Here is a 14,291-nt window from a genome sequence, read left to right as displayed (position 1 = left end):
ACTACTATATATATATATATATATATATATATATATATATGGATATATATATATATATATATTTTACAATCCAACCAAATTGTAAAATAATGGAAAGAAAGATGAAGAGATTAATATAAATATAATGGAATGTCGCCGATGTCGACTGTCATAGATTCTCCTAAAGCAACACTTTCTTATTTCTCAGAAATTAACTACAGCACTTTATTTAATATTACTAACAAAAACATGATCTGTTAACTGTTTAGATATAATTAAAAAATTGTAAAAATTGTAAAAACTCATAATTCGTATATTTTTGGCTTGTTTCTATACGAAATCATCAGCAAAAACGAATTCTATGAATTCTATGAATGGGAAAATAAAATTCTTACGATTTTCAATTGCAAATTGCGTAATTTAAATAATAGTGACTATATTATTAATAATATTACATCGTTTTAAATACTTGTAATTTCCTAAATCAGGTTTATTTATATTATTTTTTCTCTCTTAGTTTTTTTCATAATCAGTGATTTAAATATAAAATCGGGTGTAATGTAAACTGACATATCTGTTTGTAAAACAAATCATGAGTTAACTTAATTTTCGTAACATTGCTTTATAATATCAAATAATTTTATCGAAGCAATGGTACATACATGGCAAAAAAATGTATATATGAGAAACTATCGCGTTACATATTTGCAATCTTGCTGAACAGCACAAAGTAAATATGCATATAATTTAACAAAATTATTTTATATCAAAGTGAAAAGATTCTGGAAAATCTTATATATATTTATTTGTAGGTATTTTATACAAATAATTTCTGTAAAAGAAAAAGAATAGGAAGAATATCTGGCATATATAATATTACTGCCTACTTTGTCAGTTTTGGAACTCATTTTATGGAATGCTCATTTTTGCTTATCTTAAAAAATTAATTATTGTAAAATTACAAACAATAAATACTGCTTATATTATCTGATAGAAGATTTGTATTTAAAGTTTATTTTTACTTTTTGTTTAATTAAGAAATATCTAAAAACAAAATGGTAAATGACCTTTCCCTAAATGTATAAAATAATATTACCATTATATTAGAGGAAATCACAATTTCGAAACTGGTTGTCACATTAACTCTCAACAAGTTAATAACTCAACTAGATATTCTTTTTTTATTGTATTATAGATTGCTGATTAAATTGTGTAAAATATTTTACATCGTGTTTGTTACTTATAATGTTATAGTCTGCCCGTTTTTAACAAACACAGTATGATAATAAAAAAGACTTCATAATTCCATTTTTACAGACGCGTACTTTAAGACAAATTTCATTAAATTAACTTGTTTAAATATTTGATTTCAAATGTCTTAAAATTTAGCAATTTTTATTTCTATATTAGAAGGTACAAAATTAAAATTTTCAATAATAAACATTGCATTATTAAAACACTAAATGAAAATGATTCTTATTGCAGAGCCAGAATTCAGATTTTCTTGAATCATACGCGAATTTTATGTTATTATTTGTATTTTGTAAGTATATGAAATATCCTTTCATAACAAATTGTATCGGAAATGTTATAAATATGTATAAGCAATTTATGTTTTTTTATATTTTAAAAGGAAGAATTTAGTTTTATTTTATGTTGTATTACATTTTATTATATTATTCTTCGTACATTATAATTCTTTCTTTGTGTTCTATAATTTGATATTAAAATACATTGAAAAATAATAAATTATGTGTAAACATGAAAATATAACACGTTATATTACAGTTATTTTGTAACTTGGTGTTTAAAATAAAAAAGAGGATCGTCATTAAATCTAAATGTGGGTGATAGAGAGCCCAAGTAGATATCCTTGATGTTTAGAGCTTCACTTCAAAATTATCGCGTGTAAATGTTTAAATGCCCGTATTTAGAATAAATAGTAGAATAAAATGTACGAAATTTATCTTCAGAAAGTCCTAGTAAAAATAAAAATCGGAGCATATGTAAAAATCGAATATAATGAGAGAGTAATAAAAGCGTAAACGGAATTAGGAGATGAAAATTGGAACAAAAAATGGAACGTAAAAAAAACGTAAATGTCTCTTTTACATTTCGTTGTTTCAATTTTTGCCTCCTAAAAGTTTTGTTATGTTTGTTTCCAATTCCATTCGACTTACGTTCCGATTTTTATTTTATTTTATTTATCAGAGAACGAGTTCACTTGTAGTGTTTATCTTTGGCTGCATTAGTGCTAACATTGTATAAGCGTGTTTCTATGACTAATAATAGGCGAACTCATATTCGATGTACCGTGTTTCCGTGGCTGCAATGTAGTGTAAGTTTTATGCACGAAGTGGAATTTTGTTACATCGCCTCAAAGAGAAGAGTTTAATCCTAATCCGTGTTTACAATAGATATGACATATTTGTGTTACAATATGTTATAGGCAATAAATAAACACTGAAATTAGCAAATAATACTAAACATACAATTATCTTCTTGTCTTATCTTTGATTTATGTTATCTTCTTAATATAATTCTCTTTCTTATTTCACTCTTTCTTTTCTTCGTAAATTTGATCGTGGCATAAGAGAACATGTATAAATATATATATTATATATTATATATATATAAAGTATATATTATATTATATTATATATTATATTATAAAGTTATTATATTATTATATTATTATAAAGTTATTATATTACAATGTGCAATCGTAATAACGGTGCATTCTTTAAAATTGCTCCTTATTATATCCTGAATTAAAGCATCCATGCTAGAAATAGAGTTTCAAATTGAGGGAAATTTATAAACATGTTAAATTTAGAAATCTCTCTCTCTTTCTCTCTCTCTCTCTCTCTCTCTCTCTCTCTCTCTCTCTCTCTCTCTCTCTCTCTCTCTCTCTCTCTCTCTCTCTCTTGTGCGTTAAAAATTACAGATACAAAATATATATAATTTTGATAAACATGTTTACTCGATTTGAAAAGACTTGATTTCTATTAATTTTGAATTTATTATAAAATGAATGTTTATTGTACCCAACTGTAACTTGATGTACCCTTGTAACAGAGTTGAAAATACTTTATATCATTCGCAATCATTCGCAAAAGTAGCAATAATAGAAAGTTTGAATTAGTTACATATGTTCATTTATTGCTATACCTCTAGCAAAAAGGTCATGTTCATATTATAATAAACTATCAATAGTCACATCATAACTTGTAATGTTGTAAATCATTAAAGACTATACCACATTATTATCTTGATCTCTATGTGTCACACAATAAATAACTTTTAATTCATCTGTATAATGATGTCACACTTGTAACAAAGCGGACATTCGCACAGTACAATGATTTTACATCACAAGATAAATATTTGCACATCATAACTTTGTTGTGATTACTGTGACTTCATTTGCTCAATGGAGAATTTATTATAATAATATATAATTAATTAATTAAAATTTATTGTCTTCACCAAATGATATTTAAATACAGTCTAAAGAATCGTAAAGACTTACTGCGAATCAATAGTAGGCGTGGCTTCATCGAGAACGAGCAAGCGTTTCTCAAGATGGCCCTGGCCAGGCATATGAATTGCCTCTGACTGACGCTGAAATTATGACCGCCAGAGAAGATCCAGCGTGACATCATTCAGCTCGACTTGCCGCAACACCTCTCACAGCTTCAAGTCATCATACTGATTAAACGGATCCAGATTGTAATGTAGACTCTCAGAAAAGAGCACAGGTTCCTGTGATATAATGGAGATTTTGTAGCGCACTGCAGTTCACTCAGGTCTACCGTGCTTGTTCCATCGATCTTGATCTCGCTTTCCAGACCTTCATTGAACAAGCGAAAGTGCGTTGAGATTAAGGAAGACTTGTCGGCGCTAGTTCGTCCAATCATCCCAACTTTTCAATCAGATTTGATGGATACGTTCAGATTCTGTAAAGCCCGATTGCATGATAAAACATATAATGTTTATAAGAATGAACAGTTAACGTTAGTCGGCCCCGTCTCGAAGACGTCCCGAGGTGAACGTACCACCTCACCCACAAAGGTATATGCGACAGACTATCATCCACCATCCAATGAAACCGCCCCGAGAAGAGCGATGGAAAAACCCAGCATCTGCAGAACGTTTCTGCAGGAATGAAAAGTTTCGTCGCGACACGCCTCGAATCCTCGGGGCCCACGGAGAACACGAGGAGGCCTACTCATTTGCGTCTTGTCTCCAGACATACGCTCTGGAAGAATAAGGATAGGAGAGGGGAGTTAGAATTAGTATTGGATATTGGCTTGCCCATGATGCTGAACAATCAAGTAGTTAGATTGTCTTCTGCCATATCGGAGCAAGTCAACTCTATGTGGGGTGCCGACAAACCCGAATTCGCAACAGTAGGTCACGAGTTGAATGCACAAGGCGTCTGACCGACCATGTAAGAATGAACAATAGATTTATTTTATATCTCCAAAACTGGTGGATCATCCATATAATATTTCATGTTACCCTTCAATTGTTCTTGGGATGGCCACGTAGATGGCAGTGGATTGTCTGAGGTAATAGGTTCCTCTTTAGAAAGGAAGTGTACTGAAGAATCCTTTCAAAAAAGGTCATCAGTAATCCCGACTCGCTAAACTATTTTATGATATTGTAAACAAACGATTAGAATCAATGACTGCGATATTATTAAACCTGCTTTGCTCCCGGCTACATTGCCTGTAATATAAAGAATAAAGTGAACTTGTAATATTTTAAAGATTGAGAAAAAGAATCTCACGCAGAAATAAGGATTGAAACTAAAAGTTTATTTAATTCTACTAATTAATTCTTCTAAGTTGTAGTCTTGCATCTTTATGAAATTCTTAAAAAAAGAATTTAACTCTCATTAACTAATTAATTAGATATAATTTACCAGTCTCATTCATTGGTATTAGAATTAGAACAAATGCAGGCGCATTATAAATCTTCAACGACAGCAAAGGCTATCGCGCATGTTAAAAAAAGATACCACGTGTCGCTATGACGATCTTGCAACTCATCAAATTGTTTTTTTCAGTTCATATCGTATTAGTTTCTCGATTTCAATGCTGCTGCTTCTGATCGTCGGTAAACCATTCAGAGTGGCATTTATGTACGAGAATATGAAACTCTTCATTGAAAACGCAAAAACATTCAAAAAAACTTCTAATGAATTTATTAAATTCCAGGAAATGTAAGAACTTTAAGAATTCGTTGGCAGGAATCCACGAATTTAGATTTCAAGGATGTAATATACGCCGCACTTTTTTTAATAACGTGTTATTTGCTCTAATATACTTACTTACTCCTTCGAGACATTTAAAGTCTTGACCAATCTTCATAAGATTTCGTAGCGAAGAAAAACAAGATGACTAATATGACTATCAATATCAACAACCATTGAATTACTGCCTCCATGATCAAAATACCACATACTACGCAAAACCCCTCGATCGCCTCCAACATCAATTTGAGCAGTCATTCATCCATGATTCACCCATATCCTTCGAAAATCTATTTAAAATTCTTCGTGGAATACAAAAATCCTTAACTCTCTGCAAGGATCGAGAAAAGAAATTACAAATCCAGGAATGGACGTAAGTTCGATAATTTATTAGAGGGAAAATGCTCGTATATTTTCTAAACAATTAAACAGAATCATGGCTTATTTCACTTATAATTAGAATAGCTTTCAATTAATACAATTGGCATAAGTATTACATAAATATAATATAATATTCTAAAACAAAATTAATCAATTAAATAATTTGTATCTTTGAATGAATATGTGCAAAAAAAGATCATCTTTACACTTTATTTTATGGATAGTTATAGCAATCATTACAACTTAATAATATCAACAAAATACTTAATACTTACTCAACAAAAATATACTAGTTTTTTGTATCTGGAAATTTTAAAAACTCTCAAAAAAAATTCTAATAATATTTTTAACAATTTTTATATTTTAAATTTATAAAGATTTCTTTGAAAAAAATATATTAATTTCCACACATTTTTTAAGTTTTCTTTGGAAATTATATAATGGAGAATAATTATAAATTCTATTTTAGAATTTATAATTATCAGAATTTATAAGTATCAGAGATTTATATCTATCTATAAAGAAATTTAGAAAAACTACAAACTTTCTCAACATTTTTAAAAAGTCTCAATTCATTTAAAAATTAAAAAATCTTTCTAAAAAATTTTAAGATTATATAAAAATTATAAAATATTCTAAAAGTTACCTGAAAAATATTTTTAAAAATTGTTATAAAATAATTTTTATGAAGTCTCTATAGAGTAGTTAAGATGACTATTGGATTTTGTAATTATTACTCACCGGAAGAATTGTTATAATGAAAGAAGGACATGCGCGCCTTTAGCAGTTTAAAAAACATGATGTTGTGAAGATTACTACTTGAATTCATAGAGACCTTCATATAAAAAAACAATACGATAACAATGTAGGCGATGATGCAGAATGTGTATACATATATGACATTCATAGTGCTCAGCAAGCCGTCCGGGTTCAACGTGAAGTTCGACCCAAGGAAACTATTGTTATATATGTTCGCGAATGATTTGACATCACTAGTATTTTTAATACGCCTGACATTCTCCAAGATAATTCAGTAACAGCCAGTAATCATGCCCGATAGTGGTGATCTGATTGATGATGAAGATCATCAGCAGTAGGGATAGCGTGAAATTATTGCCATTATGCTGATATTCCTTGTACACTCTGTCGTCATCTCGGCTGCCAAGCTGTTTTCCAAATACACATAATTCAAATCATTAGTATCCGAGTGCTGCAAAATAATAACTTTGTTACTTGAATTTATCTCTCATAATAGATATAATCTGATGAAGTTAATTCTATTTAAATCATTTAAAAACGAAAAAATAATATCAAGAAAATTTATAGATATTTGAAAACTACTTAACTTTTTTGAATGTTAATTTAAAAACTTCTTGCGCGCTTTATTAATTGATAATAATTAATGAAGGTATATTAGAAATCTTTAATGCGCGAAAATTCACATATTTTTTAAAATTATTAGATGTACAACTTTGCTTCCGCCGTTTCTCTATAGATAGCTTTAGCGGTAAGTGGTCGAAATAAATAGCTCATAGACGTCATACAATAAACTTGGGCATCTGTCAACATAACCCCATAGAAACATTAGTCGATTTGTGTCTGCATCATAAAGTTATTCTCGATTGAAAATGTCAGTTTACAAGCCAAATTCTCGTCATTTGCGGGAGGTTTTAATTTTTTGCTTCAATATGAAGAAATCTGCGGCTGAGGCTTATCAAATACTTATGGCTCTCAAATACTTATGGTCAGGCCGCTATTAGTGAAAGAACGTGTCGTGAGTGATTTCAACGCTTCAAGAACGGTGATTTTGACGTCCAAGGTCATGCTCTGTATTTGGTGGGACCAGCTCGGCGTAGTGTATTATGAACTGTTAAAACCGACTGAAACAATTACAGGCGATCGGTATCGAACGCAATTGTTGCGTTTGAGCCGAGCATTGAAAGACAAACGGCCGCAATATAACGAGAGACACGATAAAGTGATTTTGCAGCATGACAATGCTCGACCCCATGTTGCGAAAGTGGTCAAGACATACTTGGAAACGTTGAAATGAAAAGTCCTACCCCACCCGCCGTATTCTCCAGACGTTGCTCCCTCTGACTATCACTTGTTTCGATCAATGGCATACGGCTTGCCTGACCAGCACTTCCGATCTTATGAAGAAGTAAAAAATTGGATCGATTCGTGGATAGCCTCAAAAGATGACCAGTTTTTTCGACGCGGGATTCGTACGCTACCCGAAAGATGGGAGAAAGTAGTGGCCAGCGATGGACAATACTTTGAATCATAAATGTATAACCAATTTTTTACAAGAAAGCCTCGGAAAAAAAACGGTGGAAGCAAAGTTGTACATCTAATATTTTGTATTTTTATTTTTATTTATGTTCATTTTCTTTATTTTTATTTTAAATCTGTATTTTTTATGCTATCTATTTTTAATAAACAAAAATAAAAAATAGTTTTTTCAATTTCTATTATATATTTTTATATTATAAATAACGAGTTCATTTTACAGTGACGAAACTTGTAGTCGATAATCTTGATATCCATCTCATTATTGTGATTCTTTTAGACGTTTCTTTTTTACATTTCCCTAAGCTCTTCTCATGTCTTTTTTCTTTCTCTGCGCTTGGCTCAAATTGTCTAACATCCCAATGAAATTTTTATTTGTACTAATTTGTTATAATTTCCTTGCATTTTCACGAAATCCTTAGGAAACAAAATTGGGATATTTAATTTGAAAGACATTCAATCTTCATCTTTTAATTAATTATATGCAAATTACATATGCAAATTAAATGTTTAAGAGTTTCTTGTCATTTTTTATTTAAAAAATCGTATTATTTATTAATTTTAATTATAAAATTTTAATTATGAATAATCTAATTATTATGTGTTATTAATAAAATATCTATCTTCATAATGATAAGAATAAAATTATTCATTTAAAAATTATTTATTCAGTAATAAGTTAAATTTGCTTTTGTCATAGTCATATTACATTTAAATTCTTTACTTTTAAAACAAATTAAAAACCAAACTTTTAAAATTAAAAATTTTTTAATTTAATGAAGATAGGCCAGAATTCTTGACTGGCACAGGAGATTTGAATTGTTCGTGAAGTATCCAGTGATAAATTGCCCGGAAAATTATACGAGGATTCTTGAGTAAGTATACAGAACTCGTGCCGAGATTTAACTCCTTTAGCAGTAGATGTAACATAGACGATTTTCCGGAGTCTACTGCATCGACTACAGCACGTAACTGACTTGATAGTTAAGATATTGCATAAAGTGCGGCAATTGGCTACTGATCCAATTGGCGGAAATCCGTTGAAGTTTTACGTATACCGGAAGATCAGAAATCAGAATCTTCGGACAGAACGATTCCATTTCTCGAGATGTACCTATCTATTTGATTCTCTGCATTAGTTTTTTTCCTTTGATTTCTGAGATTTAAATTGCAACTGCGGCGTGTTCTCGGAGAAGTGTCTTGTGTTCATTTTGTCCATCAGCAAAAAATCCTATAAAAATTAAGTCCACTTCAATAAGTACATAACAATAAAGATATAATAATGTTTGTATATAAATAAATTAGAAATTAGAAAATAATATGATAACATATACCTCCAATTGTGTGTGCGGAAGGAAGGTGGGGGAAATTGGTCAGTCGTTAATAATCGGGAGAATGGTTTTCCATATTTTATTTATGTGTAGCCATTATCTCTATTTAGATTGTTAGGATGTTTTTGTATCTCTATATGGCTTCTCTTACTTTTTTGGAAAGTATGATATAATATTGGCTATTGTGATCGTTTTGTCAAACAGTATTTAATATCGTATTTCAATGTTCTATTTCAATGCTGATTGCGTGACATGTTTTAGCCGGACATCATGTTGGTTCTTTTATCCATGGGTTGATCATTCTTCTGGATTCTCTAATGTATATTTAACTGTTGTCTTGTTTGCATGTTCATTGATTGTTAAGATTATGTCTTTTTTTGTCTGAGGAGGATATTTGATTTGTGAACGTTTAGTAGTTCGTATAGTCTTGGTGGAAGAGGATAGATTTTAATGTTAATTTAGTTTTACTGAGAATGTTGTTTTTTTCCATCAGGATCTTGGTGTTCTGTGCGATTAGTTGGATCTTTGTCAAGCTTTTTGTATGCTTTGTCCGAGAGAAGGTTCTTCATCTTTTTCTTATATTCTGATGTGTTCATGACTACTATCGCATTACCTTTGTCGGAAGCAGTCGATGATATCTGTGCCCCTATTCAGGTCTTGGAGGGCTAATCGCTCTTATCTAATTTGGTGGAGGGAGTTCGGCTTTAGAAAAGATACCTGTCATCAGATATTATCTGTTTGTTCTGATGGGAATCGGTTGATTCTATCTATTGGCTGATAATCTTCATTTAGAATTTTTCTAGTGTCACTGCGAAGTTAGGATCTTTAGCAAACGCAGATATAGTGTCTTGAAACAGGTTTGTTGAATAGATTCTTAATGTTAAGTAGAAAGGGTTTTTATGAGAGATAAGGTTTATGTATTTCTGTTTCTTTCAGAGAATTGTGTATTGGATCTTCATGGCTTATTCGTATGTAATATGATCTAGGGTAATACGATCTTTGCCAGATCATGCCGCAACATGGCGAATAGGAACAGGTGGAATTTAGAACTTTTATGGGAAATCTGAACTATTTATAACTCAATGAAGTGGATGCGTTCTTTGATGAGGATGAGGCTACTATTATGAAGGATGTTTTTGGATTTGTGAATTCCTAGGTGATTCTTGAATTGTAGGAACTTTGGGATGATGTTTTTATCTCTGCATCGTTTTAGGAATGCCAAGTTTAATAGTTTCTTGGCTAAAGAAGACCTGAATTTGCTGAAAGTGTTTACTTTAGCAAGGATATTCTCCTCGTAGAGATATTTGATAATATTCTTGAGGTTTCCACGGGTGCTTTCTGTATAAAAATTATACAGACCCCGTTTTCGCGGGTTTCCTCCGTGCTCATTTGTACTTGTGTACAATCTAAATAGAGATAATGGCTACGATATAAATAAATATAGAAAACTATTCTCTCGGTTATTGAAGACTGACCAATTTGCCCCATTTCTTCTCGCCCCCCCCCCCCATTCCCATCCACAATTCTCTTCTTTTTCCCCACTCCAATAAGAACGTAATGTAAAAGGAACGGCCCGGAGGAATAGCTCAGTGTCAGGCTGCTTTCGTCCTGATGAAGTAGACTGCAAGGTCCACTTCATAAAATGTTGACATTCCAAGAATGGATCTAGACACAGAGGAAATCGGCGAAATGCATAATCTTTATGTAGAAAACATCCGTGGAAGCCTCAAGAATAGTATGTCGCCATTTCATAGGTCACATCGGCAGTCAAATTATTGCCCATTAAGACGAACGTTATCAGAATGAATCAGACAATTAATCGTTCAATGAAGACTATAATGGCCAAATATGCGGCGCGAACGTACGACGAGAATTTATTTGCTTGATCTTCAACTTTCTGATTATTCATACAATCTGGCTGAACGGTTTTTCTTAGGCACACCTTCACCACCTGAACCAAGAATTATCATCTCATAAATTTGTTTCATAAAATTTTTTATAAATTATATTTGGATGTTAATATTATATCTTTATTCATACTCTATATCATTTAAAAATAAAATAATTAATCAACTTCTTGAGGATATCTGTATTCGAGCTGAGAGTTTGCTGATCACTCTTCGATCGATCAGTGGCGCAATCATGGTTCTGAGTTTGAGATTCAAGAAGCTCAAAGTCCCTTGTCCCGAGAGGACGATGATCAACGTTCCGATGTCGACAAAAACTCAAAATATCGACTTTTTACCACATTATTGTTCCTATGATCGCAGTCTGCGAATAAAAATAAAGCCCGGTCAGCTTCAATAGACAATTATTTTATTTAAGAGCAGCTCCGAAACAAGTGAAAAGAAGAAGTCCTTCGTTTTTACAGTCTAACTCTAATGGAATTGTAAAATGTATACAAATGTATAGCTTATATACATATAATCGATACAACAGGTTTTCTATGAATTATATTATAATTATTAAAAAAAATTTATATTTATTAATAATCTAAAAAAGAAGATTAATAAATTTAAATGACTTTTTTTCAAGAGTATGATCAGTGCTGTTTAATTACCTCGGAATGTACACGAATTTTTTCACGAGATAAAGAATTATCATAAAAAGGATTACCATAAAGGATTACCAAAAAGGCATGATCCATATGTAATTAGATATATTGTTAATTGATCGAAGCGAATGACATCATTGCTGAGAAGATTCATAGTCTCTCCGATACCGGTTTGGTTCATGATGTGTTTAATCGTAATAATTACAACAGTGTTGAAAATAATTATAAATTGAGTAATAGATCTTTCCACTTTCTTACGTTCCGTCCATACATCCATTAATATATACAAGAACAACATGAATTTTTCTTTGATTGATTTTTACAAAAAAAATATAAAAATTGTAATAAAATTGAATAAAGTAGCTTAATATAAATTAGAATCATTTATCATGTAATCAACCATTTATAACATCTCTGATTGTGAGACACACATTGCGCGCGCACATTGTCACACACATATTCCCATGAATGCTTATTCTCTTCAAAAGTATGTTATTATTAATAGTGATATTTGTATAAGTACGTTTCTATGATTTTATAATGTTTAATAAGAATATAAAGTTTTTTATTATTAAATTATAAAAAAATAAAATTTTATTATTTAAATTATAAAAAATAAAATTTTATTATTTAATTATAAAATTATAAAAAATTGTAAAAAAATTTTCTGCTTGTTATTGTAACAAATTGCAATTTTTTACTTAATTAGATTTTTGTCTATTTATAATTTCCCGGTAAAAAATTTTTTTTTCATATATAATCACATTTCATATATAAAAACATTACTATATAAAAATTTACATAATTATATACAACACAATTATATTCATTATATAATTAAATGTTAACAAATTCCATATCATATATAAAGCTTTGAAATATGTATTATAATATTTCAAAGAGATTTAAATATTGAACAAAGTTTGTTCTAGAATTTCTTGCACAATAATCTGGAATCTAATGCGTTTGAAATTTAATCTAAAATAACAAATTACCATAAAACTAACTTAATTTTGTTCGTTTCTATAGTCACTAAAGCATTCAAAGCAAAATTTGTAATATATTTGTAATATATTTGTAATATATATTTTTTTAACATTTAATATTTCATTTAAAAATTATAATTATTAATAATCTGTAAATTGATATTATTATATTTTTTTATCTTGCATAATGCTGTTCTTTTTGTGTTCTTTTTGTAAATGTATAATTGCAGAGTAAACTGTTGTGTGATCAATTATTCACAAATAATTTCTTGTCTTTAAAATTTGAAGGCCTGATCTAATCTAAATCTTTTTAAGTTTCAATTTTTGTAGCAATATTGAAACATTTGTTTTTGTAATATTTATGTTGTAATATCCAATAATGTGTTTGTAATATTAATTTCAAAAATATGACAAATATTTGGCCATCTCTCTCATATAAGTATGACCTTCAATGTTACCAATAACACGTTTGCTGGTACAATATTCACTACGGAATAAGATGTCTTTTGAGTGATCTTATTTCTTTCTAAATGTAGCAGCCTGATAAAAAATTTTTTATACATAATTATGCATAATGGTTGTATACAATTTATAAATAAATTACATAAATTAGTCATGTATAACATTTATATATAATTATATATAAACATTTTTTTTATCGAGCTGCTATATTTTAAAACAGATAAGATCACTCGAAAGACACGTCATTCCGCGAGGAATATTGTACCAGCAAACGTGTTATTGATAGTTGTTGAAGGGGTAATGAGGAAGATATTAGGATCAAGTAATAATACATTCATTTGTCATTTCGAAATTAATATTACAATTACAAATTACTGCGTATTATAAAAATAAATGAAGATTCAAATTAGAAAATTAAAACTAGAAAATAAAAAACTAGAAAATTGAAATTAAAACAATTTTAGATTAGAGTAATTTGAAGTTTAAAGACAAGAAATTACCTGCAAATATTAGGTGTACAACTTTGCTTCCGCCGTTTTTTTCCGAAATTCGAGGCTTTATTGTAAAAAACTGGTTATACATTTATGATTCAAAGTATTGTCCATCGCTGGCCACTATTTTCTCCCATCTTTCGGATAGCGTACGAATCCCGCGTTGAAAAAACTGGTCATCTTTTGAGGCTATCCACGAATCGATCCAATTTTTTACTTCTTCATAAGACCGGAAGTGCTGGTCAGGCAAGCCGTGTGCCATTGATCGAAACAAGTCAGAGATAGTCAGATAGTCAGAGGGAGCAACGTCTGGAGAATACGGCGGGTGGGGTAGGACTTCCCATTTCAACGTTTCCAAGTATGTCTTGACCACTTTCGCAACATGGGGTCGAGCATTGTCATGCTGCAAAATCACTTTATCGTGTCTCTCGTTGTATTGCGGCCGTTTGTCTTTCAATGCTCGGCTCAAACACATCAATTGCATTCGATACCGATCGCCTGTGATTGTTTCAGTCGGTTTTAACAGTTCATAATACACTACGCCGAGCTGGTCCT

The 14,291-nt window shown here is 30.4% G+C and overlaps 1 pseudogene; it reads right to left on the bottom strand.

Annotated features, from left to right (window-relative positions):
• LOC105621832 overlaps positions 1 to 11,978 on the bottom strand; it is a 35,210-nt pseudogene extending 23,232 nt beyond the window's left edge.
• Between the last annotated feature and the right edge of the window lie 2,313 nt (positions 11,979 to 14,291).

Source organism: Atta cephalotes (assembly GCF_000143395.1).
Source record: "Atta cephalotes unplaced genomic scaffold scaffold00037, whole genome shotgun sequence".
Classification (NCBI taxonomy): Eukaryota; Metazoa; Arthropoda; class Insecta; order Hymenoptera; family Formicidae; genus Atta; species Atta cephalotes.
Note: the sequence above shows the minus strand (reverse complement) of the source record. Positions and strands in the feature narration are given on the sequence as shown.